The sequence below is a fragment of the Procambarus clarkii genome, chromosome 46 (genome assembly GCF_040958095.1).
Source record: "Procambarus clarkii isolate CNS0578487 chromosome 46, FALCON_Pclarkii_2.0, whole genome shotgun sequence".
Lineage (NCBI taxonomy): Eukaryota > Metazoa > Arthropoda > Malacostraca > Decapoda > Cambaridae > Procambarus > Procambarus clarkii.
In genome coordinates this window covers 5,482,764-5,504,000 of record NC_091195.1, presented here as the reverse complement: position 1 = coordinate 5,504,000, position 21,237 = coordinate 5,482,764, and the positions used below count along the sequence as shown (strand labels likewise).

The window sequence follows — 21,237 nt, the reverse complement described above, 5'->3', positions numbered from 1 at the left end:
CACTAAGCTTTTTCAGGTCAGCAATAGTGGCTTTCTGCCAGTTTAAATGTTTTAAGGTTGGTTACTGTTCTCACTGTCAGCAGCAACAGTTTGATAGTGAGGTATAATGAAGGTGAAGAATTTGAGAAAATTATCAAAATGAGACTTTCCTCTCCAATCATTTAAAGGAAAGTCAACGTAATATTAAACTGAGCATAAACAGTTTTGACCAGCACATGCAAAAGTTTTGTTAAATTTTAAAAGCTTAAGTCTTCTTGTATCGTATTAAGTTTTTCTTAATTTATTAAGAAAATTAATTTATTTTTTATCTACGTGGTTTATATACTTTAAACAAGACAGGTCTCAAGCCAGAGTCCTGAGGACTATTGACAACGTTTACCACTCGGATTTGTCTTACTCTGTTTCTGTTGAAAAAGTCATATCATATACCACTAGCAGGTTAATACCTCCAAACAACAGGCCTCAGAAAATGAGGGCAAATAAAAGTGTTTATATTGTTTAAAGTTATATGTTACTGTATTTCAAATAATGCATGTATTTACTTTAATAGTTGTAGTACTTTACTATATAAAATATAGTACAGTACTACTTACAGTATCAAAGCAGGCGTACATATGGTAGTTTCTTTACTAAAGAAATTGTTCATTTAAGTGTGCAGAAGGACACTTACTGTATTAAACTACTTGAACAGTAAGCTGCTTACTGTACAAAAGATCTTGTACAATACGTTACTTACTGTAATAAAGTAAGTGCCCAAAAGGCTTCCTACTGTATTAGAGCAAGTTTACAATAGGATACTGATAATATGAAAGTACATATACGGTAAGCTGCTTAATGCATAATTGTAAGTTACAGTCGGCAACTTACTGTATTTAGTTGTACATTAAGCAACTTACAATAGCACAGGTGTATATATGCTCCTGCTTGATCTTGGGGATAATAAGGTTAAGACAGACTAAAGTCAGACAAAAATTCCCAAATGTCTAAAATCCCTAAAATGTTACAATAACTAAGATCTCGTAACAAATAAAGACCCAAAACTAATAATAGTGATCCAATAAACAATAGTAAAGAAAGTCATATTGATAATAAAGTGTAGAAAATGCTGATATATCAATTACATACCAAAACTTATTCATAAAATCAGGAGACAAATGCTTATCTATACCTTCCAATACAGACCGGAAGGCTGCTTATCTATATCTTCCACTACAGACTGGAAGGCTGCTTATCTATACCTTCCACTACAGACTGGAAGGCTGCTTATCTATACCTTCTACTACACATAAAGGGTATAACTACCCGATCTCTCACAGTGTTCAAGAGAGAACTTGATAAGCTCTGATCAACCAGGCTGTGATTCATATGACAGTCTGCTAGCAGCCGCGTCCAACAGCCTGGTTAACCTGTCCAGCAACGAGGAGGCCTGGTCGAGGACCGGGCCGCGGGGACGGTAAGGCCCTAAACGGCCTCAAGGTAACCTCAAGGAAGGTACCACCAGCACAATAAAATACATTCATACCTCCAACATGCCAAAACTCATACAAACAACGTATACCAAAACTCATTCTCACTATCATCAAAACAAAAACTCATTCATTCCACCAGCATACTAAAACTCATTCATTCCACCAGCATACTAAAACTCATTCATTCCACCAGCATACTAAAATGCAAACACTCGAACATCAAGGCCGTTGGGTACTGTCAACTGGGTGCCAAGTCACATGGGAATAACTGGAAATGACATTGCAGACGATGCTGCAAAACTTGCAACTAAGAGAAGAAATGTAGACATTTACATACCACAGAGTCTATCACAGATTAAGAAAGTAATTAGCAATAGAGCAATGCAGAAGATATATAGTGACCAGTACACAGCAGTTGCAACATCAAGATCTGCGGGTTGGCACATGAATTACACCAAATACGAACCACATATTTTGATGAAAGGAGTACATCTGGAGTACATCATGTACATCTTACTGTACATCTACACATGTACATCTGTAGATTACTGTACATCTGAACATGTACATCTTTAGATTACTGTACATCTACACATGTACATCTACACATGTACATCTATACATGTACATCTGTAGATTACTGTACATCTACACATGTACATCAACACATGTACATCTATACATGTACATCTGTAGATTACTGTACATCTACACATGTAGATCTGTAGATTACTGTACATCTACACATGTACATCTGTAGATTACTGTACATCTACACATGTACATCTGTAGATTACTGTACATCTACACATGTACATCTGTAGATTACTGTACATCTACACATGTACATCTGTAAATTACTGTACATCTACACATGTACATCTGTAGATTACTGTACATCTACACATGTACATTTGTAGATTACTGTACATCTACACATGTACATCTAATACTTGATGAGATGTAATCATCTCATTGAGAGATGTACATCATAATCATTGTTATATAATGTACATGTACATTGGTCTCGTGAGGCTGGTCTCAACAACCAGCTCCTCGTAGATGTGACCTTGTACATTATTGGTCTCGTGAGGCTGGTCTCAACAACCAGCTCCTCGTAGATGTGTCCTTGTACATTATTGGTCTCGTGAGGCTGGTCTCAACAACCAGCTCCTCGTAGATGTGTCCTTGTACATTATTGGTCTCGTGAGGCAGGTCTCAACAACCAGCTCCTCGTAGATGTGTCCTTGGACATTATTGGTCTCGTGAGGCTGGTCTCAACAACCAGCTCCTCGTAGATGTGTCCTTGTACATTATTGGTCTCGTGAGGCTGGTCTCAACAACCAGCTCCTCGTAGATGTGTCCTTGTACATTATTGGTCTCGTGAGGCAGGTCTCAACAACCAGCTCCTCGTAGATGTGTACTTGTACATTATTGGTCTCGTGAGGCAGGTCTCAACAACCAGCTCCTCGTAGATGTGTCCTTGGACATTATTGGTCTCGTGAGGCTGGTCTCAACAACCAGCTCCTCGTAGATGTGTCCTTGGACATTATTGGTCTCGTGAGGCTGGTCTCAACAATCTACAATATATAAACATTATTAAAATTGTTAATCGACGCACCGAGCTCTCGGAGGTACTTGTTCTCCTCACTGTCCTCACTGTCCTCACTGTCCTCACTGTCCTGGATCCTAACCGTAAGGTCATCACCAGTGACGCCCCTCCGGTGAAGTCCTCGCAGGAGTCTCTCCCCACCCACACCTGTAGATGAGAGGGAACATTGAAGTCCACACATGGCAACTCTCCCCACCCACACCTGTAGATGAGAGGGAACATTGAAGTCCACACATGGCAACTCTCCCCACCCACACCTGTAGATGAAAGAGAACACTGAAGCCCACACCTGGAAACTCTCCCCACCTACACCTGCAGATGAAAGGGAACACTGAAGCCCACACCTGGCTACTCCTCACACCCATCTCTTAAGGAGGAGGAGGAGGAGGGTAGTGGTGCAGAGGAGGAGGAGGGTAGTGGTGCAGAGGAGGAGGAGGATAGTGGTGCAGAGGAGGAGGGTAGTGGTGCAGAGGAGGAGGAGGGTAGTGGTGCAGAGGAGGAGGAGGGTAGTGGTGCAGAGGAGTAGGATAGTGGTGCAGAGGAGGAGGAGGGTAGTGGTGCAGAGGAGGAGGATAGTGGTGCAGAGGAGGAGGAGGGTAGTGGTGCAGAGGAGGAGGAGGGTAGTGGTGCAGAGGAGGAGGATAGTGGTGCAGAGGAGGAGGAGGGTAGTGGTGCAGAGGAGGAGGGTAGTGGTGCAGAGGAGGAGGAGGGTAGTGGTGCAGAGGAGGAGGATAGTGGTGCAGAGGAGGAGGAGGGTAGTGGTGCAGAGGAGGAGGAGGGTAGTGGTGCAGAGGAGGAGGATAGTGGTGCAGAGAAGGAGGAGGGTAGTGGTGCAGAGGAGGAGGAGGGTAGTGGTGCAGAGGAGGAGGAGGGTAGTGGTGCAGAGGAGGAGGAGTGTAGTGGTGCAGAGGAGGAGGAGGGTAGTGGTGCAGAGGAGGAGGAGGGTAGTGGTGCAGAGGAGGAGGAGGGTAGTGGTGCAGAGGGGGAGGAGGGTAGTGGTGCAGAGGAGGAGGATAGTGGTGCAGAGGAGGAGGAGGGTAGTGGTGCAGAGGAGAAGGAGGATAGTGGTGCAGAGGAGGAGGAAGGTAGTGGTGCAGAGGAGGGGGGTAGTGGTGCAGAGGAGGAGGAGGGTAGTGGTGCAGAGGAGGAGGAGGGTAGTGGTGCAGAGAAGTAGGAGGGTAGTTATGCAGAGGAGGAGGAGGGTAGTGGTGCAGAGGAGAAGGAGGATAGTGGTGCAGAGGAGGAGGAAGGTAGTGGTGCAGAGGAGGGGGGTAGTGGTGCAGAGGAGGAGGAGGGTAGTGGTGCAGAGGAGGAGGAGGGTAGTGGTGCCGAGGAGGTTGAGGGTAGAAATGCAGAGGAAAAGGGTAGTGGTGCAGAGGAGGAGGGTAGTGGTGCAGAGGAGGAGGAAAAGGGGAGTGGTGCAGAGGAGGAGGGTAGTGGTGCAGAGGAAGAGGAGGGTAGTAGTGCAGAGGAGCAGGAGGAGGGTAGTGGTGCAAAGGAAAAGGGTAGTGGTGCAGAGGAGGAGGGTAGTGGTGCAGAGGAGGAGGGTAGTGGAGCAGAGGAGGAGGGTTAGTGGTGCAGAGGAGGAGGGTAGTGGTGCAGAGGAGGAGGGTAGTGGTGCAGAGGAGGAGGGGGAGGGTAGTATTGCAAAGGAGGAGGAGGAGGAGGGTAGTGGTGCAGAGGAGAAAATGGGAAGTGGTGCAGAGGAAAAGGGTAGTGGTGCAGAGGAGGAGGGTAGTGGTGCAGAGGAGGAGGGTAGTGGTGCATAGGAGGAGGAGGAGGGTAGTGGTGCAGAGGAGGAGGAGGGAGGTAGTGGTGAAGAGGAGGAGGAGGGTAGTGGTGCAGAGGAGGAGGTGGGGGAGGGTAGTGGTGCAGAGGAGAATGAGGGTAGTGGTGCAGAGGAGGAGGGTAGTGGTGAAGAGGAGGAGGAGGATAGTGGTGCAGAGGAGGAGGAGGAGGGTAGTGGTGCCGAGGAGGATGAGGGTAGCAATGCAGAGGAAAAGGGTAGTGGTGCAGAGGAGGAGGGTAGTGGTGCAGAGGAGGAGGAGAAGGGGAGTGGTGCAGAGGAGGAGGGTAGTGGTGCAGAGGAGGAGGAGGGTAGTAGTGCAGTGGAGCAGGAGGAGGGTAGTGGTGCAAAGGAAAAGGGTAGTGGTGCAGAGGAGGAGGGTAGTGGTGCAGAGGAGGAGGGTAGTGGAGCAGAGGAGGAGGGTTAGTGGTGCAGAGGAGGAGGGTAGTGGTGCAGAGGAGGAGGGTAGTGGTGCAGAGGTGAAGGGGGAGGGTAGTATTGCAGAGGAGGAGGAGGAGGTGGAGGGTAGTATTGCAGAGGAGGAGGAGGAGGTGGAGGGTAGTGGTGCAGAGGAGGAGGAGGGAAGTGGTGCAGAGGAAAAGGGTAGTGGTGCAGAGGAAGAGGGTAGTGGTGCAGAGGAGGAGGGTAGTGGTGCAGAGGAGGAGGAGGATGGTAATGGTGAAGAGGAGGAGGGTAGTGGAGCAGAGGAGGAGGAGGGGGGTAGTGGTGAAGAGGAGAAGGAGGGTAGTGGTGCAGAGGAGGATGAGGGTAGTGGTGCATAGGAGGAGGAGGAGGGTAGTGGTGCAGAGGAGGAGGAGAGGGGTAGTGGTGAAGAGGAGGAGGAGGGTAGTGGTGCAGAGGAGGAGGAGGAGGGTAGTGGTGCAGAGGAGGAGGAGGGTAGTGGTGCAGAGGAAAAGGGTAGTGGTGCAGAGGAGGAGGGTAGTGGTGCAGAGAGGAGTGTTGTGGTGCAGAGGAGGAGGAGGGTAGTGGTGAAGAGGAGGGAAGTGCTGCAGAGGAGGAGGAGGATGGTAGTGGTGAAGAGGAGGAGGGTAGTGGGGCAGAGGAGGAGGAGGGTAGTGGTGCAGGAAAGGAGGGTAATGGTGCAGAGAGGAGGGTTGCGGTGCAGAGGAAGAGGGTAGTGGTGCAGAGGAGGAGGATGGTAGTGGTGCAGAGGAGGAGGTGGGAAGTGGTGCAGAGGAGGATGAGGGTAGAGGTGCAGAGGAGGAGAGTAGTGGTGAAGAGGAGGAGGAGGGTAGTGGTGCAGAGGAGGAGGAGGAGGGTAGTGGTGCAGAGGAGGAGGAGAGTAGTGATGCAGAGGAGGAGGGTAGTGGTGCAGAGGAGGAGGAGGAGGGTAGTGGTGAAGAGGAGGAGGAGGGTAGTGGTGCAGAGGAGGAGGAGGAGGGTAGTGGTGCAAGGAAGGAGGGTAATGGTGCAGAGAGCAGGGTTGCGGTGCAGAGGAGGAGGGTTGTGGTGCAGAGGAGGATGAGGGTAATGGTGCAGAGAGGAGGGTTGCGGTGCAGAGGAGGAGGGTAGTGGTGCAGAGGACGAGGAGGGTAGCGGTGCAGAGGAGGATGAGGGTAGTGCTGCATAGGAGGAGGGTAGTGGTGCAGAGGAGGAGGTGGGTAGAGGAGTAGGGGAGGAGAGTAGTGGTGAAGAGGAGGAGAAGGGTAGTGGTGCAGAGGAGGAGGAGGAGGGTAGTGGTGCAGAGGTGGAGGAGAGTAGTGATGCAGAGGAGGAGGGTAGTGGTGCAGAGGAGGAGGAGGAGGGTAGTGGTGCAGAGGAGGAGGAGGGTAGGTTTGATGAGGAGGAGGAGGGTAGCGCTGCAGAGGAGGAGGAGGGTAGTGGTGCAGAGGAGGAGGAGGAGGGTAGTGGTGCAGAAGAGGAGGGTAGTGGTGCAGTGGTGCAGAGGAAAAGGGTAGTGGTGCATAGGACGAGGGTAGTGGTGTAGAGGAGGAGGAGGGTAGTGGTGCAGAGGAGGAGGGTAGTGGTGCAGAGGAGGAGGAGGGTAGTGGTGCAGAGGAGGAGGAGGAGGGTAGTGGTGCAGAGGAGGAGGATAGTGGTGCAGAGGAGGAGGAGGGTAGTGGTGCAGAGGAGGAGGAGGGTAGTGGTGCAGAGGAGGAGGAGGGTAGTGGTGCAGAGGAGGAGGAGGGTAGTGGTGCCGAGGAGAAGGAGGGTAGTGGTGCAGAGGAGGAGGAGGGTAGTGGTGCAGAGGAGGAGGAGGGCAGTGGTGCAGAGGGGGAGGAAGGTAGTGGTGTAGAGGAGGATAGTGATGCAGAGGAGGAGGAGGGGAGTGGTGCAGAAGAGAAGGAGGATAGTGGTGCAGAGGTGGAGGAAGGCAGTGGTGCAGAGGAGGAGGAGGGTAGTGGTGCAGAGGAGGAGGAGGGTAGTGGTGCAGAGGACGAGGAGGGTAGCGGTGCAGAGGAGGATGAGGGTAGTGGTGCATAGGAGGAGAAGGGTAGTGGTGCAGAGGTGGAGGAGAGTTGTGATGCAGAGGAGGAGGGTAGTGGTGCAGAGGAGGAGGAGGAGGGTAGTGGTGCAGAGGAGGAGGAGGGTAGGTTTGATGAGGGGGAAGAGGGTAGTGCTGCAGAGGAGGAGGAGGGTAGTGGTGCAGAGGAGGAGGAGGGTAGTGGTGCAGAGGAGGAGGACGGTAGTGGTGCAGAGGAGGAGGAGGAGGGTAGTGGTGCAGAGGAGGAGGATAGTGGTGCAGAGGTGGAGGAGGGTAGTGGTGCAGAGGAGGAGGAGGGTAGTGGTGCAGAGGAGGAGGGTAGTGGTGCAGAGGAGAAGGAGGGTAGTGGTGCAGAGGAGGAGGAGGGTAGTGGTGCAGAGGAGGAGGAGGGTAGTGGTGCAGAGGGGGAGGAGGGTAGTGGTGCAGAGGAGGAGGATAGTGGTGCAGAGGAGGAGGAGGGGAGTGGTGCAGAGGAGAAGGAGGATAGTGGTGCAGAGGAGGAGGAAGGTAGTGGTGCAGAGGAGGAGGGTAGTGGTGCAGAGGAGGAGGAGGGTAGTGGTGCAGAGGAGGATTAGGGTAGTGGTGCAGAGAAGTAGGAGGGTAGTGGTGCAGAGGAGAATGAGGGTAGTGGTGCAGAGGAGGAGGGTAGTGGTGATGAGGAGGAGGAGGATAGTGGTGCAGAGGAGGAGGAGGAGAGTAGTGGTGCAGAGGAGGATGAGGGTAGTGATGCAGAGGAAAAGGGTAGTGGTGCAGAGGAGGAGGGTAGTGGTGCAGAGAAGGAGGAGAAGGGGAGTGGTGCAGAGGAGGAGGGTAGTGGTGCAGAGGAGGAGGAGAGAAGTAGTGCAGAGGAGGAGAAGGAGGGTAGTGGTGCAAAGGAAAAGGGTAGTGGTGCAGAGGAGGAGGGTAGTGGTGGAGAGGAGGAGGGTAGTGGAGCAGAGGAGGAGGGTTAGTGGTGCAGAGGAGGAGGGTAGTCGTGCAGAGGAGGACGGTAGTGGTGCAGAGGAGGAGGGGGAGGGCAGTATTGCAGAGGAGGAGGAGGAGGGTAGTGGTGCAGAGGAGGAGGAGGGAAGTGGTGCAGAGGAAAAGGGTAGTGGTGCAGAGGAAGAGAGTAGTGGTGCAGAGGAGGAGGGTAGTAGTGCAGAGGAGGAGGAGGAGGGTAGTGGTGAAGAGGAGGAGGAGGGTAGTGGGGCAGAGGAGGAGGAGGGTAGTGGTGCAGAGGAGGATGAGGGTAGTGGTGCATAGGAGGAGGAGGAGGGTAGTGGTGCAGAGGAGGAGGAGGGAGGTAGTGGTGAAGAGGAGGAGGAGGGTAGTGGTGCAGAGGAGGAGGAGGAGGGTAGTGGTGCAGAGGAGGAGGAGGGTAATGATGCAGAGGAGGAGGGTAGTGGTGCAGAGGAGGAGGAGGAGGGTAATGGTGAAGAGGAGGAGGAGGGTAGTGGTGCAGAGGAGGAGGAGGAGGGTAGTGGTGCAGGGAAGGAGGGTAATGGTGCAGAGAGGAGGGTTGTGGTGCAGAGGAGGGTAGTGGTGCAGAGGACGAGGAGGGTAGTGGTGCAGAGGAGGATGAGGGTAATGGTGCATAGGAGGAGGAGGAGGGTAGTGGTGCAGAGGAGGAGGGAAGTGGTGCAGGGAAGGAGAGTAATGGAGCAGAGAAGAGGGTTGCGGTGCAGAGGAGGAGGGTAGTGGTGCAGAGGAGGAGGATAGTGGTGCAGAGGTGGAGGAGGGTACTGGTGCAGAGGAGGAGGAGGGTAGTGGTGCAGAGGAGGAGGGTAGTGGTGCAGAGGAGAAGGAGGGTAGTGGTGCAGAGGAGGAGGAGGGTAGTGGTGCAGAGGAGGAGGAGGGTAGTGGTGCAGAGGGGGAGGAGGGTAGTGGTGCAGAGGAGGAGGATAGTGGTGCAGAGGAGGAGGAGGGGAGTGGTGCAGAGGAGAAGGAGGATAGTGGTGCAGAGGAGGAGGAAGGTAGTGGTGCAGAGGAGGAGGGTAGTGGTGCAGAGGAGGAGGAGGGTAGTGGTGCAGAGGAGGATTAGGGTAGTGGTGCAGAGAAGTAGGAGGGTAGTGGTGCAGAGGAGAATGAGGGTAGTGGTGCAGAGGAGGAGGGTAGTGGTGATGAGGAGGAGGAGGATAGTGGTGCAGAGGAGGAGGAGGAGAGTAGTGGTGCAGAGGAGGATGAGGGTAGTGATGCAGAGGAAAAGGGTAGTGGTGCAGAGGAGGAGGGTAGTGGTGCAGAGAAGGAGGAGAAGGGCAGTGGTGCAGAGGAGGAGGGTAGTGGTGCAGAGGAGGAGGAGAGAAGTAGTGCAGAGGAGGAGGAGGAGGGTAGTGGTGCAAAGGAAAAGGGTAGTGGTGCAGAGGAGGAGGGTAGTGGTGGAGAGGAGGAGGGTAGTGGAGCAGAGGAGGAGGGTTAGTGGTGCAGAGGAGGAGGTTAGTCGTGCAGAGGAAACCGGTAGTGGTGCAGAGGAGGAGGGGGAGGGCAGTATTGCAGAGGAGGAGGAGGAGGATAGTGGTGCAGAGGAGGAGGAGGGAAGTGGTGCAGAGGAAAAGGGTAGTGGTGCAGAGGAAGAGAGTAGTGGTGCAGAGGAGGAGGGTAGTAGTGCAGAGGAGGAGGAGGAGGGTAGTGGTGAAGAGGAGGAGGAGGGTAGTGGGGCAGAGGAGGAGGAGGGTAGTGGTGCAGAGGAGGATGAGGGTAGTGGTGCATAGGAGGAGGAGGAGGGTAGTGGTGCAGAGGAGGAGGAGGGAGGTAGTGGTGAAGAGGAGGAGGAGGGTAGTGGTGCAGAGGAGGAGGAGGAGGGTAGTGGTGCAGAGGAGGAGGAGGGTAATGATGCAGAGGAGGAGGGTAGTGGTGCAGAGGAGGAGGAGGAGGGTAATGGTGAAGAGGAGGAGGAGGGTAGTGGTGCAGAGGAGGAGGAGGAGGGTAGTGGTGCAGGGAAGGAGGGTAATGGTGCAGAGAGGAGGGTTGTGGTGCAGAGGAGGGTAGTGGTGCAGAGGACGAGGAGGGTAGTGGTGCAGAGGAGGATGAGGGTAATGGTGCATAGGAGGAGGAGGAGGGTAGTGGTGCAGAGGAGGAGGGAAGTGGTGCAGGGAAGGAGAGTAATGGTGCAGAGAAGAGGGTTGCGGTGCAGAGGAGGAGGGTAGTGGTGCAGAGGAGGAGGATGGTAGTGGTGCAGAGGAGGAGGTGGGTAGTGGTACAGAGGAGGATGAGGGTAGAGGAGCAGGGGAGGAGAGTAGTGGTGAAGAGGAGGAGGAGGGTAGTGGTGCAGAGGAGGAGGAGGAAGGTGGTGGTGCAGAGGAGTAGGAGAGTAGTGATGCAGAGGATGAGGGTAGTGGTGCAGAGGAGGAGGAGGAGGGTAGTGGTGCAGAGGAGGAGGAGGGTAGTTGTGATGAGTAGGAGGGTAGTGGTGCAAAGGCGGAGGAGGGTAGTGGTGCAGAGGAGGAGGAGGGTAGTGATGCAGAGGAGGAGGAGGGTAGTAGTGCAGAGGAGAAGGAGGGTAGTGATGCAGAGGAAGAGGAGGAAAGTGGTGCAGAGGAGGATTTGGATAGTGGTGCAGAGGAGGAGGAGGAGGAGGGTAGTGGTGCAGAGGAGGAGGGTAGTGGTGCAGTGGTGCAGAGGAAAAGGGTAGTGGTGCATAGGATGAGGGTAGTGGTGCAGAGGAGGTGGAGGGTAGTGGTGCAGAGGAGGAGTAGGGTAGTGGTGCAGAGGAGGAGGAGGGTAGTGGTGCAGAGGAGGAGGGTAGTGGTGCAAAGGAGGACGAGGGTAGTGGTGCAGAGGAGGAGGAGGGTAGTGATGCAGAGGAGGAGGAGGGTAGTGGTGCAGAGGAGGATGAGGGTAGTGATGCAGCGGAAGAGGAGGATAGTGGTGCAGAGGAGAAGGACGGTAGTGATGCAGAGGAGGAGGGTAGTGGTGCAGAGGAGGAGGGTAGTGGTGCAGAGGAAGAGGAGGATAGTGGTGCAGAGGAGGATGAGGGTAGTGGTGCAGAGGAGGAGGAGGAGGGTAGTGGTGCAGAAGAGGAGGAGGGTAGTGGTGCAGAGGAGGAGGAGGGTAGTAGTGCAGAGGAGGAGGAGGGTAGTGGTGCAGATGAGGAGGAGGGTAGTGGTGCAGAGGAGGATGAGGGTAGTGATGCAGAGGAGGAGGAGGGTAGTGATGCAGAGGAAGAGGAGGATAGTGGTGCAGAGAAGGATGAGGGTAGTGGTGCAGAGGAGGAGGAGGAGGAGGGTATTGGTGCAGAGGAGGGTAAGGGTGCAGTGGTGCAGAGGAAAAGGGTAGCGGTCCATAGGAGGAGGGTAGTGGTGCAGAGGAGGAGGGTAGATGAGCAGAGGAGGAGGGTTAGTGGTGCAGAGGAGGAGGTTAGTGGTGCAGAGGAGGAGGGTAGTGTAGCAGAGGAGGAGGAGGGGGAGGGTAGTATTGCAGAGGAGGAAGAGGAGGGTAGTGGTGCAGAGGAGGAGGAGGGGTAGTGGTGCAGAGGAAAAGGGTAGTGGTGCAGAGGAGGAGGGTAATGGTGTAGAGGACGAGGAGGGTAGTGGTGCAGAAGACGAGGAGGGTAGTGGTGCAAAGGAGGATGAGGGTAGTGGTGCAGAGGAAAAGGGTAGTGGGGCAGAGGAGGAGGGTAGTGTTGCAGAGGAGGAGGGTAGTGGTGAAGAGAAGGAGGGTAGTGGTGCAGAGGAGGAGGGTAGTGGTGCAGAGGAGGAAGGTAGTGGTGCAGAGGAGGAGGAGGGTAGTGTTGAAGAGGAGGAGGAGGGTAGTGATGCAGAGGAGGAGGTGGGTAGTGGTGCAGAGGAGGAGGAGGGTAGTGGTGCAGAGGAGGGTAGAGGTGCAGAGGAGGAGGGTAGTGGAGCAGAGGGGGAGGGTAGTGGTGCAGAGGAGGAAGGTAGTGGTGCAGAGGAGGAAGGTAGTGGTGCAGAGGAGGAGGAGGGTAGTGATGCAGAGGAGGAGTAGGGTAGTGATGCAGAGGAGGAGGATAGTGGTGTGGAAGTGATGCAGAGGAGGAGGAGAGTAGTGGTGCAGAGAAGGAGGGTAGTGGTGCAGAGGAAGAGGGTAGTGGTGCAGAGGTGGAGGGCAGTGGTGCAGAGGAAGAGCGTAGTGGTGCTGAGGAGGAGGAGGAGGAGGAGGGTAGTGGTGCAGAGGAGGAAGGTAGTGGTGCAGAGGAGGAGGAGGGTAGTGATGCAGAGGAGGAGTAGGGTAGTGATGCAGAGGAGGAGGATAGTGGTGTGGAAGTGATGTAGAGGAGGAGGAGAGTAGTGGTGCAGAGAAGGAGGGTAGTGGTGCAGAGGAAGAGGGTAGTGGTGCAGAGGTGGAGGGCAGTGGTGCAGAGGAAGAGCGTAGTGGTGCTGAGGAGGAGGAGGAGGAGGAGGTTAGTGGTGCAGAGGAGGAGGAGGGTAGTGGTGCAAAGGAGGAGGAGGAGGGTAGTGGGGCAGAGGAAGAGGGTAGTGGTGCAGAGGAGAAAGGTAGTGGTGCAGAGGAGGAGGAGGGTAGTGGTTCGGAGGAGGAGGAGGGTAGTTGTGCAGAGGAGGAGGGTAGTGGTGCAGAGGAGGAGGTGGGTAGTGGTTCGGAGGAGGAGGAGGGTAGTTGTGCAGAGGAGGAGGAGGGTAGTGGTGCAGAGGAGGAGGGTAGTGGTGCAGAGGAGGAAGGTAAGGGTGCAGAGGAGGAAGGTAGTGGTGCAAAGGAGGAGGGTAGAGGTGGTGCAGAGGAGGAGGGTAGTGGTGCAGAGGAGGAGGGTAGTGGTGCAGAGGAGGAACGTAGTGGTGCAGAGGAGGAAGGTAGTGGTGCAGAGGTGGAGGGTAGTGGTGCAGAGGAGGAACGTAGTGGTGCAGAGGAGGAGGATAGTGGTGCAGAGGAGGGTAGTGGTGCAGAGGGGGAAGGTAGTGGTGCAGAGGAGGAGGGTAGAGGTGCAGAGGAGGAGGGTAGTGGTGCAGAGGAGGAAGGTAGTGGTGCAGAGGAGGAAGATAGTGGTGCAGAGGAGGAGGGTAGTGGTGCAGAGGAGGAGGGTTGTGGTGCAGAGGAGGAACGTAGTGGTGCAGAGGAGGAGGATAGTGGTGCAGAGGAGGGTAGTGGTGCAGAGGGGGAAGGTAGTGATGCAGAGGAGGAGGGTAGAGGTGCAGAGGAGGAGGATAGTGGTACAGAGGAGGAGGGTAGTGGTGCAGAGGAGGAAGGTAGTGGTGCAGAGGAGGAAGGTAGTGGTGCAGAGGAGGAGGGTAGTGGTGCAGAGGAGGAGGAGGGTAGTGGTGCAGAGGGGGAAGGTTGAGGTGCAGAGGAGGAGGGTAGTGGTGCAGAGGAGGAGGGTAGTGGTGCAGAGGAGGAGGGTAGTGGTGCAGAGGAGGAAGGTAGTGGTGCTGAGGAGGAGGAGGGTAGTGGTGCAGAGGAGGAGGAGGGTAGTTGTGCAGAGGAGGAGGAGGAGGAGGGTAGTGGTGTAGAGTGGAGGAGGGTAGTGGTGCAAAGGAGGCGGTTAGTGGAGCAGAGGAGGAGGTGGGTAGTAGTGCAGAGAAGGAGTGTAATGGTGCAGAGCAGGAGGAGGGTAGTGGTGCAGAGGAGGAGTGTAGTGGTGCAGAGGAGAAGATTTGTGGTGCAGAGGAATATGGTTGTGGTGCAGAGGAGGAGGAGGGTAGTGGTGTAGAGGAGGAGGAGGGTAGTGGTGCAGAGGAGGAGGAGGGTAGTGGTGCAGAGGAGGAGGAGGGTAGTGGTGCACAGGTGGAGGAGGGTAGTGGTGCAGAGGAGGTGGGTAGTGGTGCAGAACAGGAAGAGGGTAGTGGCGCAGAGGAGGAGGAGGGTAGTGGTGCGGAGGAGGAGGAGGGTAGTGGTGCAGAGGAGGAGGGGGAGGGTAGTGGCCCAGAGGAGGAGGAGGGTAGTGGTGCAGAGGAGGAGGAGGAGGGTAGTGGTGCAGAGGAGGAGGAGGAGGGTAGTGGTGCAGAGGAGGGGAAGGGTAGTGGGGCAGAGTAGGAGGAGAGTAGTGGTGCAGAGGAGGAGGAGGGTAGTGGTGCACAGGAGGAGGAGGGTAGTGGTGCGGAGGAGGAGGAGGGTAGTAGTAGAGAGGAAGAGGGTAGTGGTGCACAGGAGGAGGAGGAGGAGGAGGGTAATGGTGCAGAGGAGGAGGAGGAGGAGGGTAGTGGTGCAGATGAGGAGGGTAGTGGTGCAGAGGAGGAGGAGGGTGGTGGTGCATCGGAGGAGTAGGAGGAGGTTAGTGGGGTAGAGTAGGAGGAGATTAGAGGTGCAGAGGAGGAGGAGGGTAGTGGTGCAGAGGAGGAGGAGGGTAGTGGTGTAAAGGAGGAGGAAGGTAGTGGTGCCGAGAAAGAGGAGGATAGTGGTGCAGAGTAGGAGGAGTATAGTTATGCAGAGGAGGAGGATAGTGGTGCAGAGGAGGAGGAGGATAGTGGTGCAGAGGAGGAGGAGGGTAGCGGTGCAGAGGAGGCGGAGGAGGGTATTGGTGCAGATGAGGAGGAGGGTAGTTGTGCAGAGGAGGAGGAGGAGGTTATTGGTGCAGAGGAGGAGGAGGATAGTGGTGCAGAGTAGGAGGAGGGTATTGGTGCAGAGGAGGAGGGTAGTGGTGCAGAGGAAGAGGAGGGTAGTAGTGCAGAGGAGGAGGAGGGTAGTGGTGCAGAGGAGGAGGGTAGTGGTGCAGAGGAAGAGGAGGATAGTGGTGCAGAGCAGGAGGAGGGTAATGGTGCAGAGGAAGAGGAGGATAGTCGTGCAGAGGAGGATGAGGGTAATGGTGCAGAGGAGGAGGGTAGTGGTGCAGAGGAGGAGGAGGGTAGTGGTGCAGAGGAGGAAGGTAGTGGTGCAGAGAAGGAGGGTAGTGGTGCAGAGGATGAGGAGGGTAGTGGTGCAGAGGAGGAGGAATGTAGTGATGCAAAGGAGGAGGGTAGTGATGCAGAGGAGGAGGGTAGTGGTGCATAGGAGGAGGAGGGTAGTGGTGCAGAGGAGGAGGGTAGTAGTGCAGAGGAGGAAGGTAGTGGTGCAGAGAAGGAGGGTAGTGGTGCAGAGGAGGAGGGTAGTGGTGCAGAGGAGGAGGAAGGTAGTGGTGCAGAGGAGGAGGGTAGTGTTGCAGAGGAGGGTAGTGCTGCAGAGAAGGAGGAGGGTAGTGGTGCAGAGGAGGAGGAGGGTAGTGATGCAGAGGAAGTGGAGGGTAGTTGTGCAGAGGAGGAGGAGGGTAGTGGTGCAGAGGAGGAGGAGGGTAGTGGTGCAGAGGAGGAGGAGGGTAGTGGTGCAGAGGAGGAGAGTAGTGGTGCAGAGCCGGAGGAGGGTAGTGGTGCAGAATAGGAGGGCAGTAGTGCAGAGGACAAGGAGGGTAGTAGTGCAGAGGAGGAGTAGGGTAGTGGTGCAGAGGAGGAAGGTAGTGGTGCAGAGGAGGAGGAGGGTAGTGGTACAGAGGAGTAGGAGGGTAGTGGTGCAGAGGAGGATGAGGGTAGTGGTGAAGAGCAGGAGGAGATTAGCGGTGCAGAGGAAGAGGAAGGTAGTGGTGCAGAGGAGGAGGGTAGTGGTGCAGAGGAGGAGGGTTGTGGTGCAGAGCAGGAGGAGGTTAGTGGTGCACAGGAGGAGGAGGGTAGCGGTGCAGAGGAGGAGGAGGAGGGTATTGGTGCAGATGAGGAGGAGGGTAGTGGTGCAGAGGAGGAGGAGGAGGTTATTGGTGCAGAGGAGGAGGAGGATAGTGGTGCAGAGTAGGAGGAGGGTATTGGTGCAGAGGAGGAGGGTAGTGGTGCAGAGGAAGAGGAGGATAGTCGTGCAGAGGAGGATGAGGGTAATGGTGCAGAGGAGGAGGGTAGTGGTGCAGAGGAGGAGGAGTGTAGTGGTGCAGAGGAGGAGGAGGGTAGTTGTGCAGAGGAGGAGGAGGAGGGTAGTGGTGTAGAGTGGAGGAGGGTAGTGGTGCAAAGGAGAAGGGTAGTGGTGCAGAGGAGGAAGGTATTGGTGCAGAGGAGGAAGGTAGTGGTGCAGAGGAGGAGGAGGGTAGTGGTGCAGAGGAGGAGGATAGTGGTGCAGAGGAGGGTAGTGGTGCAGAGGGGGAAGGTAGTGGTGCAGAGGAGGAGGGTAGTGGTGCAGAGGAGGAAGGTAGTGGTGCAGAGGAGGAAGGTAGTGGTGCAGAGGAGGAAGGTAGTGGTACAGAGGGGGGAGGGTAGTGGTGCTGAGGAGGAGGAGGAGGAGGAGGGTAGTGGTGCAGAGGAGGAGGGTAGTTGTGCAGAGGAGGAGGAGGAGGGTAGTTGTGTAGAGTGGAGGAGGGTAGTGGTGCAAAGGAGGAGGGTAGTGGTGCAGAGGAGGAAGGTATTGGTGCAGAGGAGGAAGGTAGTGGTGCAGAGGAGGAGGGTAGTGGTGCAGAGGGGGAGGGTTGAGGTGCAGAGGAGGAGGGTAGTGGTGCAGAGGAGGAGGGTAGTGGTGCAGAGGAGGAAGGTAGTGGTGCAGAGGAGGAAGATAGTGGTGCAGAGGAGGAGGGTAGTGGTGCAGAGGAGGAGGGTAGTGGTGCAGAGGAGGAACGTAGTGGTGCAGAGGAGGAGGATAGTGGTGCAGAGGAGGGTAGTGGTTCAGAGGGGGAAGGTAGTGATGCAGAGGAGGAGGGTAGAGGTGCAGAGGAGGAGGATAGTGGTGCAGAGGAGGAGGGTAGTGGTGCAGAGGAGGAAGGTAGTGATGCAGAGGAGGAAGGTAGTGGTGCAGAGGAGGAGGGTAGTGGTGCAGAGGAGGAGGAGGGTAGTGGTGCAGAGGGGGAAGGTTGAGATGCAGAGGAGGAGGGTAGTGGCGCAGAGGAGGAGGGTAGTGGTGCAGAGGAGGAAGGTAGTGGTGCAGAGGAGGAAGGTAGTGGTGCAGAGGACGAGGGTAGTGGTGCAGAGGAGGAACGTATTGGTGCAGAGGAGGACGGAAGTGGTGCAAAGGAGGCGGGTAGTGGAGCAGATAGGAGGGTAGTAGTGCAGAGAAGGAGGGTAGTGGTGCAGAGGAGGAGGAGGGTGGTGGTGCATCGGAGGAGTAGGAGGAGGGTAGTGGTGTAGAGGAAGAGGAGGGTAGTGGTGCAGAGGAGGAGGGAATTCGTGCAGAGGAGGAGGAGGGTAGTGGTGCAGAGGAGGAGGGTAGTGGTGCAGAGGAGAAGATTTGTGGTGCAGAGGAATATGTTTGTGGTGCAGAGGAGGAGGAGGGTAGTGGTGTAGAGGATTAGGAGGGTAGTGGTGCAGAGGAGGAGGAGGGTAGTGGTGCAGAGGAGGAGGAGGGTAGTGGTGCACAGGTGGAGGAGGGTAGTGGTGCAGAGGTGGTGGGTAGTGGTTCAGAACAGGAAGAGGGTAGTGGCGCAGAGGAGGAGGAGGGTAGTGGTGCGGAGGAGAAGGAGGGTAGTGGTGCAGAGGAGGAGGGGGAGGGTAGAGGCCCAGAGGAGGAGGAGGGTAGTGGTGCAGAGGAGGAGGAGGGTAGTGGTGCAGAGGAGGGGAAGGGTAGTGGGGCAGAGTAGGAGGAGAGTAGTGGTGCAGAGGAGGAGGAGGGTAGTGGTGCACAGGAGGAGGAGGGTAGTGGTGCGGAGGAGGAGGAGGGTAGTAGTAGAGAGGAAGAGGGTAGTGGTGCACAGGAGGAGGAGGAGGAGGGTAATGAGGCAGAGGAGGAGGAGGAGGGTAGTGGTGCAGATGAGGAGGGTAGTGGTGCAGATGAGGAGGAGGGTGGTGGTGCATCGGAGGAGTAGGAGGAGGTTAGTGGGGTAGATTAAGAGGAGATTAGAGGTGCAGAGGAGGAGGAGGGTAGTGGTGCAGAGGAGGATGAGGGTAGTGGTGTAAAGGAGGAGGAGGGTAGTGGTGCAGAGAAAGAGGAGGATAGTGGTGCAGAGTAGGAGGAGTGTAGTCGTGCAGAGGAGGAGGATAGTGGTGCAGAGGAGGAGGAGGATAGTGGGGCAGAGGAGGAGGAGGGTAGCTGTGCAGAGGAGGAGGAGGAGGGTATTGGTGCAGATGAGGAGGAGGGTAGTGGTGCAGAGGAGGAGGAGGAGGTTATTGGTGCAGAGGAGGAGGAGGATAGTGGTGCAGAGTAGAAGGAGGGTATTGGTGCAGAGGAGGAGGGTAGTGGTGCAGAGGAAGAGGAGGGTAGTAGTGCAGAGGAGGAGGAGGGTAGTGGTACAGAGGAGGAGGGTAGTGGTGCAGAGGAAGACGAGGAGATTGGTGCAGAGCAGGAGGAGGGTAGTGGTGCAGACGAAGAGGAGGATAGTCGTGCAGAGGAGGATGAGGGTAATGGTGCAGAGGAGGAGGGTTGTGGTGCAGAGGAGGAGGAGGGTAGTGGTGCAGAGGAGGAGGGTAGTGGTGCATAGGAGGAGGAGGGTAGTGGTGCAGAGGAGGAGGGTAGTGGTGCAGAGGAGGAGGAGGGTAGTGGTGCAGAGGTGGAGGGTAGTGGTGCAGAGAAGGAGGGTAGTGTTGCAGAAGAGAAGAGGGGTAGTGGTGCAGAGAAGGAGGGTAGTGGTGCAGAGGAGGAGGAGGGTGGTGGTGTAAAGGAGGAGGAAGGTAGTGGTGCAGAGGAGAAGGGGGGTAGTGATGCAGAGAAGGAGGAAGGTAGTGGTGCAGAGGAGGAGGAAGGTAGTGGTGCAGAGGAGGAGGGTAGTGTTGCAGAGGAGGAGGGTAGTGCTGCAGAGAAGGAGGAGTGTAGTGGTGCAGAGGAGGAGGAGGGTAGTGATGCAGAGGAAGTGGAGGGTAGTTGTGCAGAGGAGGAGGAGGGTAGTGGTGCAGAGGAGGAGGAGGGTAGTGGTGCAGAGGAGGAGGAGGGTGGTGGTGCATTGGAGGTGGGTATTGGTGCAGAGGAGGAGGAGGGTAGTGGTGCAGAGCAGGAGGAGGGTAGTGGTGCAGAATAGGAGGGCAGTAGTGCAGAGGAGAAGGAGGGTAGTAGTGCAGAGGAGGAGCAGGGTAGTGGTGCAGAGGAGGAAGGTAGTGGTGCAGAGGAGGAGGAGGGTCGTGGTACAGAGGAGGAGGAGGGTAGTGGTGCAGAGGAGGATGAGGGTATTGGTGAAGAGCAGGAGGAGATTAGTGGTGCAGAGGAGGAGGGTAGTGGTGCAGAGGAGGAGGGTTGTGGTGCAGAGCAGGAGGTTAGTGGTGCACAGGAGGAGGAGGGTAGCGGTGCAGAGGAGGAGGAGGAGGGTATTGGTGCAGATGAGGAGGAGGGTAGTGGTGCAGAGGAGGAGGAGGAGGTTATTGGTGCAGAGGAGGAAGAGGATAGTGGTGCAGAGTAGGAGGAGGGTATTGGTGCAGAGGAGGAGGGTAGTGGTGCAGAGGAAGAGGAGGGTAGTAGTGCAGAGGAGGAGGAGGCTAGTGGTGCAGAGGAGGAGGGTAGTGGTGCAGAGGAAGAGGAGGATAGTGGTGCAGAGCAGGAGGAGGGTAGTGGTGCAGAGGAAGAGGAGGATAGTCGTGCAGAGGAGGATGAGGGTAATGGTGCAGAGGAGGAGGGTAGTGGTGCAGAGGAGGAGGGTAGTGGTGCAGAGGATGAGGAGGGTAATGGTGCATCGGAGGAGTAGGAGGAGGTTAGTGGGGTAGAGTAGGAGGAGATTAGAGGTGCAGAGGAGGAGGAGGTTAGTGGTGCAGAGGAGGATGAGGGTAGTGGTGTAAAGGAGGAGGAGGGTAGTGGTGCAGAGAAAGAGGAGGATTGTGGTGCAGAGTAGGAGGAGTGTAGTCGTGCAGAGGAGGAGGATAGTGGTGCAGAGGAGGAGGAGGATAGTGGTGCAGAGGAGGAGGAGGGTAGCTGTGCAGAGGAAGAGGAGGAGGGTATTGGTGCAGATGAGGAGGAGGGTAGTGGTGCAGAGGAGGAGGAGGAGGTTATTGGTGCAGAGGAGGAGGAGGATAGTGGTGCAGAGTAAGAGGAGGGTATTGGTGCGGAGGAGGAGGGTAGTGGTGCAGAGGAAGAGGAGGGTAGTAGTGCAGAGGAGGAGGAGGGTAGTGGTGCAGAGGAGGAGGGTAGTGGTGCAGAGGAAGAGGAGGATAGTGGTGCAGAGCAGGAGGAGGGTAGTGGTGCAGAGGAAGAGGAGGATAGTCATGCAGAGGAGGATGAGGGTAATGGTGCAGAGGAGGAGGAGGGTAGTGGTGCAGAGGAGGAAGGTAGTGGTGCAGAGAAGGAGGGTAGTGGTGCAGAGGATGAGGAGGGTAGTGGTGCAGAGGAGGAGGAATGTAGTGATGCAAAGGAGGAGGGTAGTGATGCAGAGGAGGAGGGAAGTGGTGCATAGGAGGAGGAGGGTAGTGGTGCAGAGGAGGAGGGTAGTGGTGCAGAGGAGGAGGAGGGTAGTGGTGCAGAGGTGGAGGGTAGTGGTGCAGAGGAGGAGGGTAGTGTTGCAGAAGAGAAGAGGGGTAGTGGTGCAGAGGAGGAGGGTAGTAGTGCATAGGAGGAGGAGGGTGGTGGTGTAAAGGAGGAGGAAGGTAGTGGCGCAGAGGAGGAGGAAGGTAGTGGTGCAGAGGAGGAGGGTAGTGTTGCAGAGGAGGAGGGTAGTGCTGCAGAGAAGGAGGGCAGTGGTGCAGAGGAGGAGGAGGGTAATGAAGCAGAGGAAGTGGAGGGTAGTTGTGCAGAGGAGGAGGAGGGTAGTGGTGCAGAGGAGGAGGAGGGTGGTGGTGCATCGGAGGTGCGTATTGGTGCAGAGGAGGAGGAGGGTAGTGGTGCAGAGCAGGAGGAGGGTAGTGCAGAGGAGAAGGAGGGTAGTAGTGCAGAGGAGGAGCAGGGTAGTGGTGCAGAGGAGGAAGGTAGTGGTGCAGAGGAGGAGGAGGGTAGTGGTACAGAGGAGGAGGGTAGTGGTGCAGAGGAGGATGAGGGTAGTGGTGAAGAGCAGGAGGAGATTAGTGGTGCAGAGGAAGAGGAAGGTAGTGGTGCAGAGGAGCAGGGTAGTGGTGCAGAGGACGAGGGTTGTGGTGCAGAGCAGGAGGAGGTTAGTGGTGCACAGGAGGAGGAGGGTAGCGGTGCAGAGGAGGAGGAGGAGGGTATTGGTGCAGATGAGGAGGAGGGTAGTGGTGCAGAGGAGGAGGAGGAGGTTATT

The 21,237-nt window shown here is 55.8% G+C and overlaps 1 long non-coding RNA gene across 1 annotated transcript in view; it reads right to left on the bottom strand.

Annotated features, from left to right (window-relative positions):
• Window positions 1-488: 488 nt before the first annotated feature.
• LOC138350624 (uncharacterized) overlaps window positions 489-21,237 on the bottom strand; it is a 71,621-nt gene continuing 50,872 nt past the window's right edge. Inside the window, exon 2 of the long non-coding RNA XR_011222163.1 lies at window positions 489-3,228. This is a non-coding gene — a long non-coding RNA (uncharacterized lncRNA). The remainder of the gene's footprint in view (window positions 3,229-21,237) is intronic.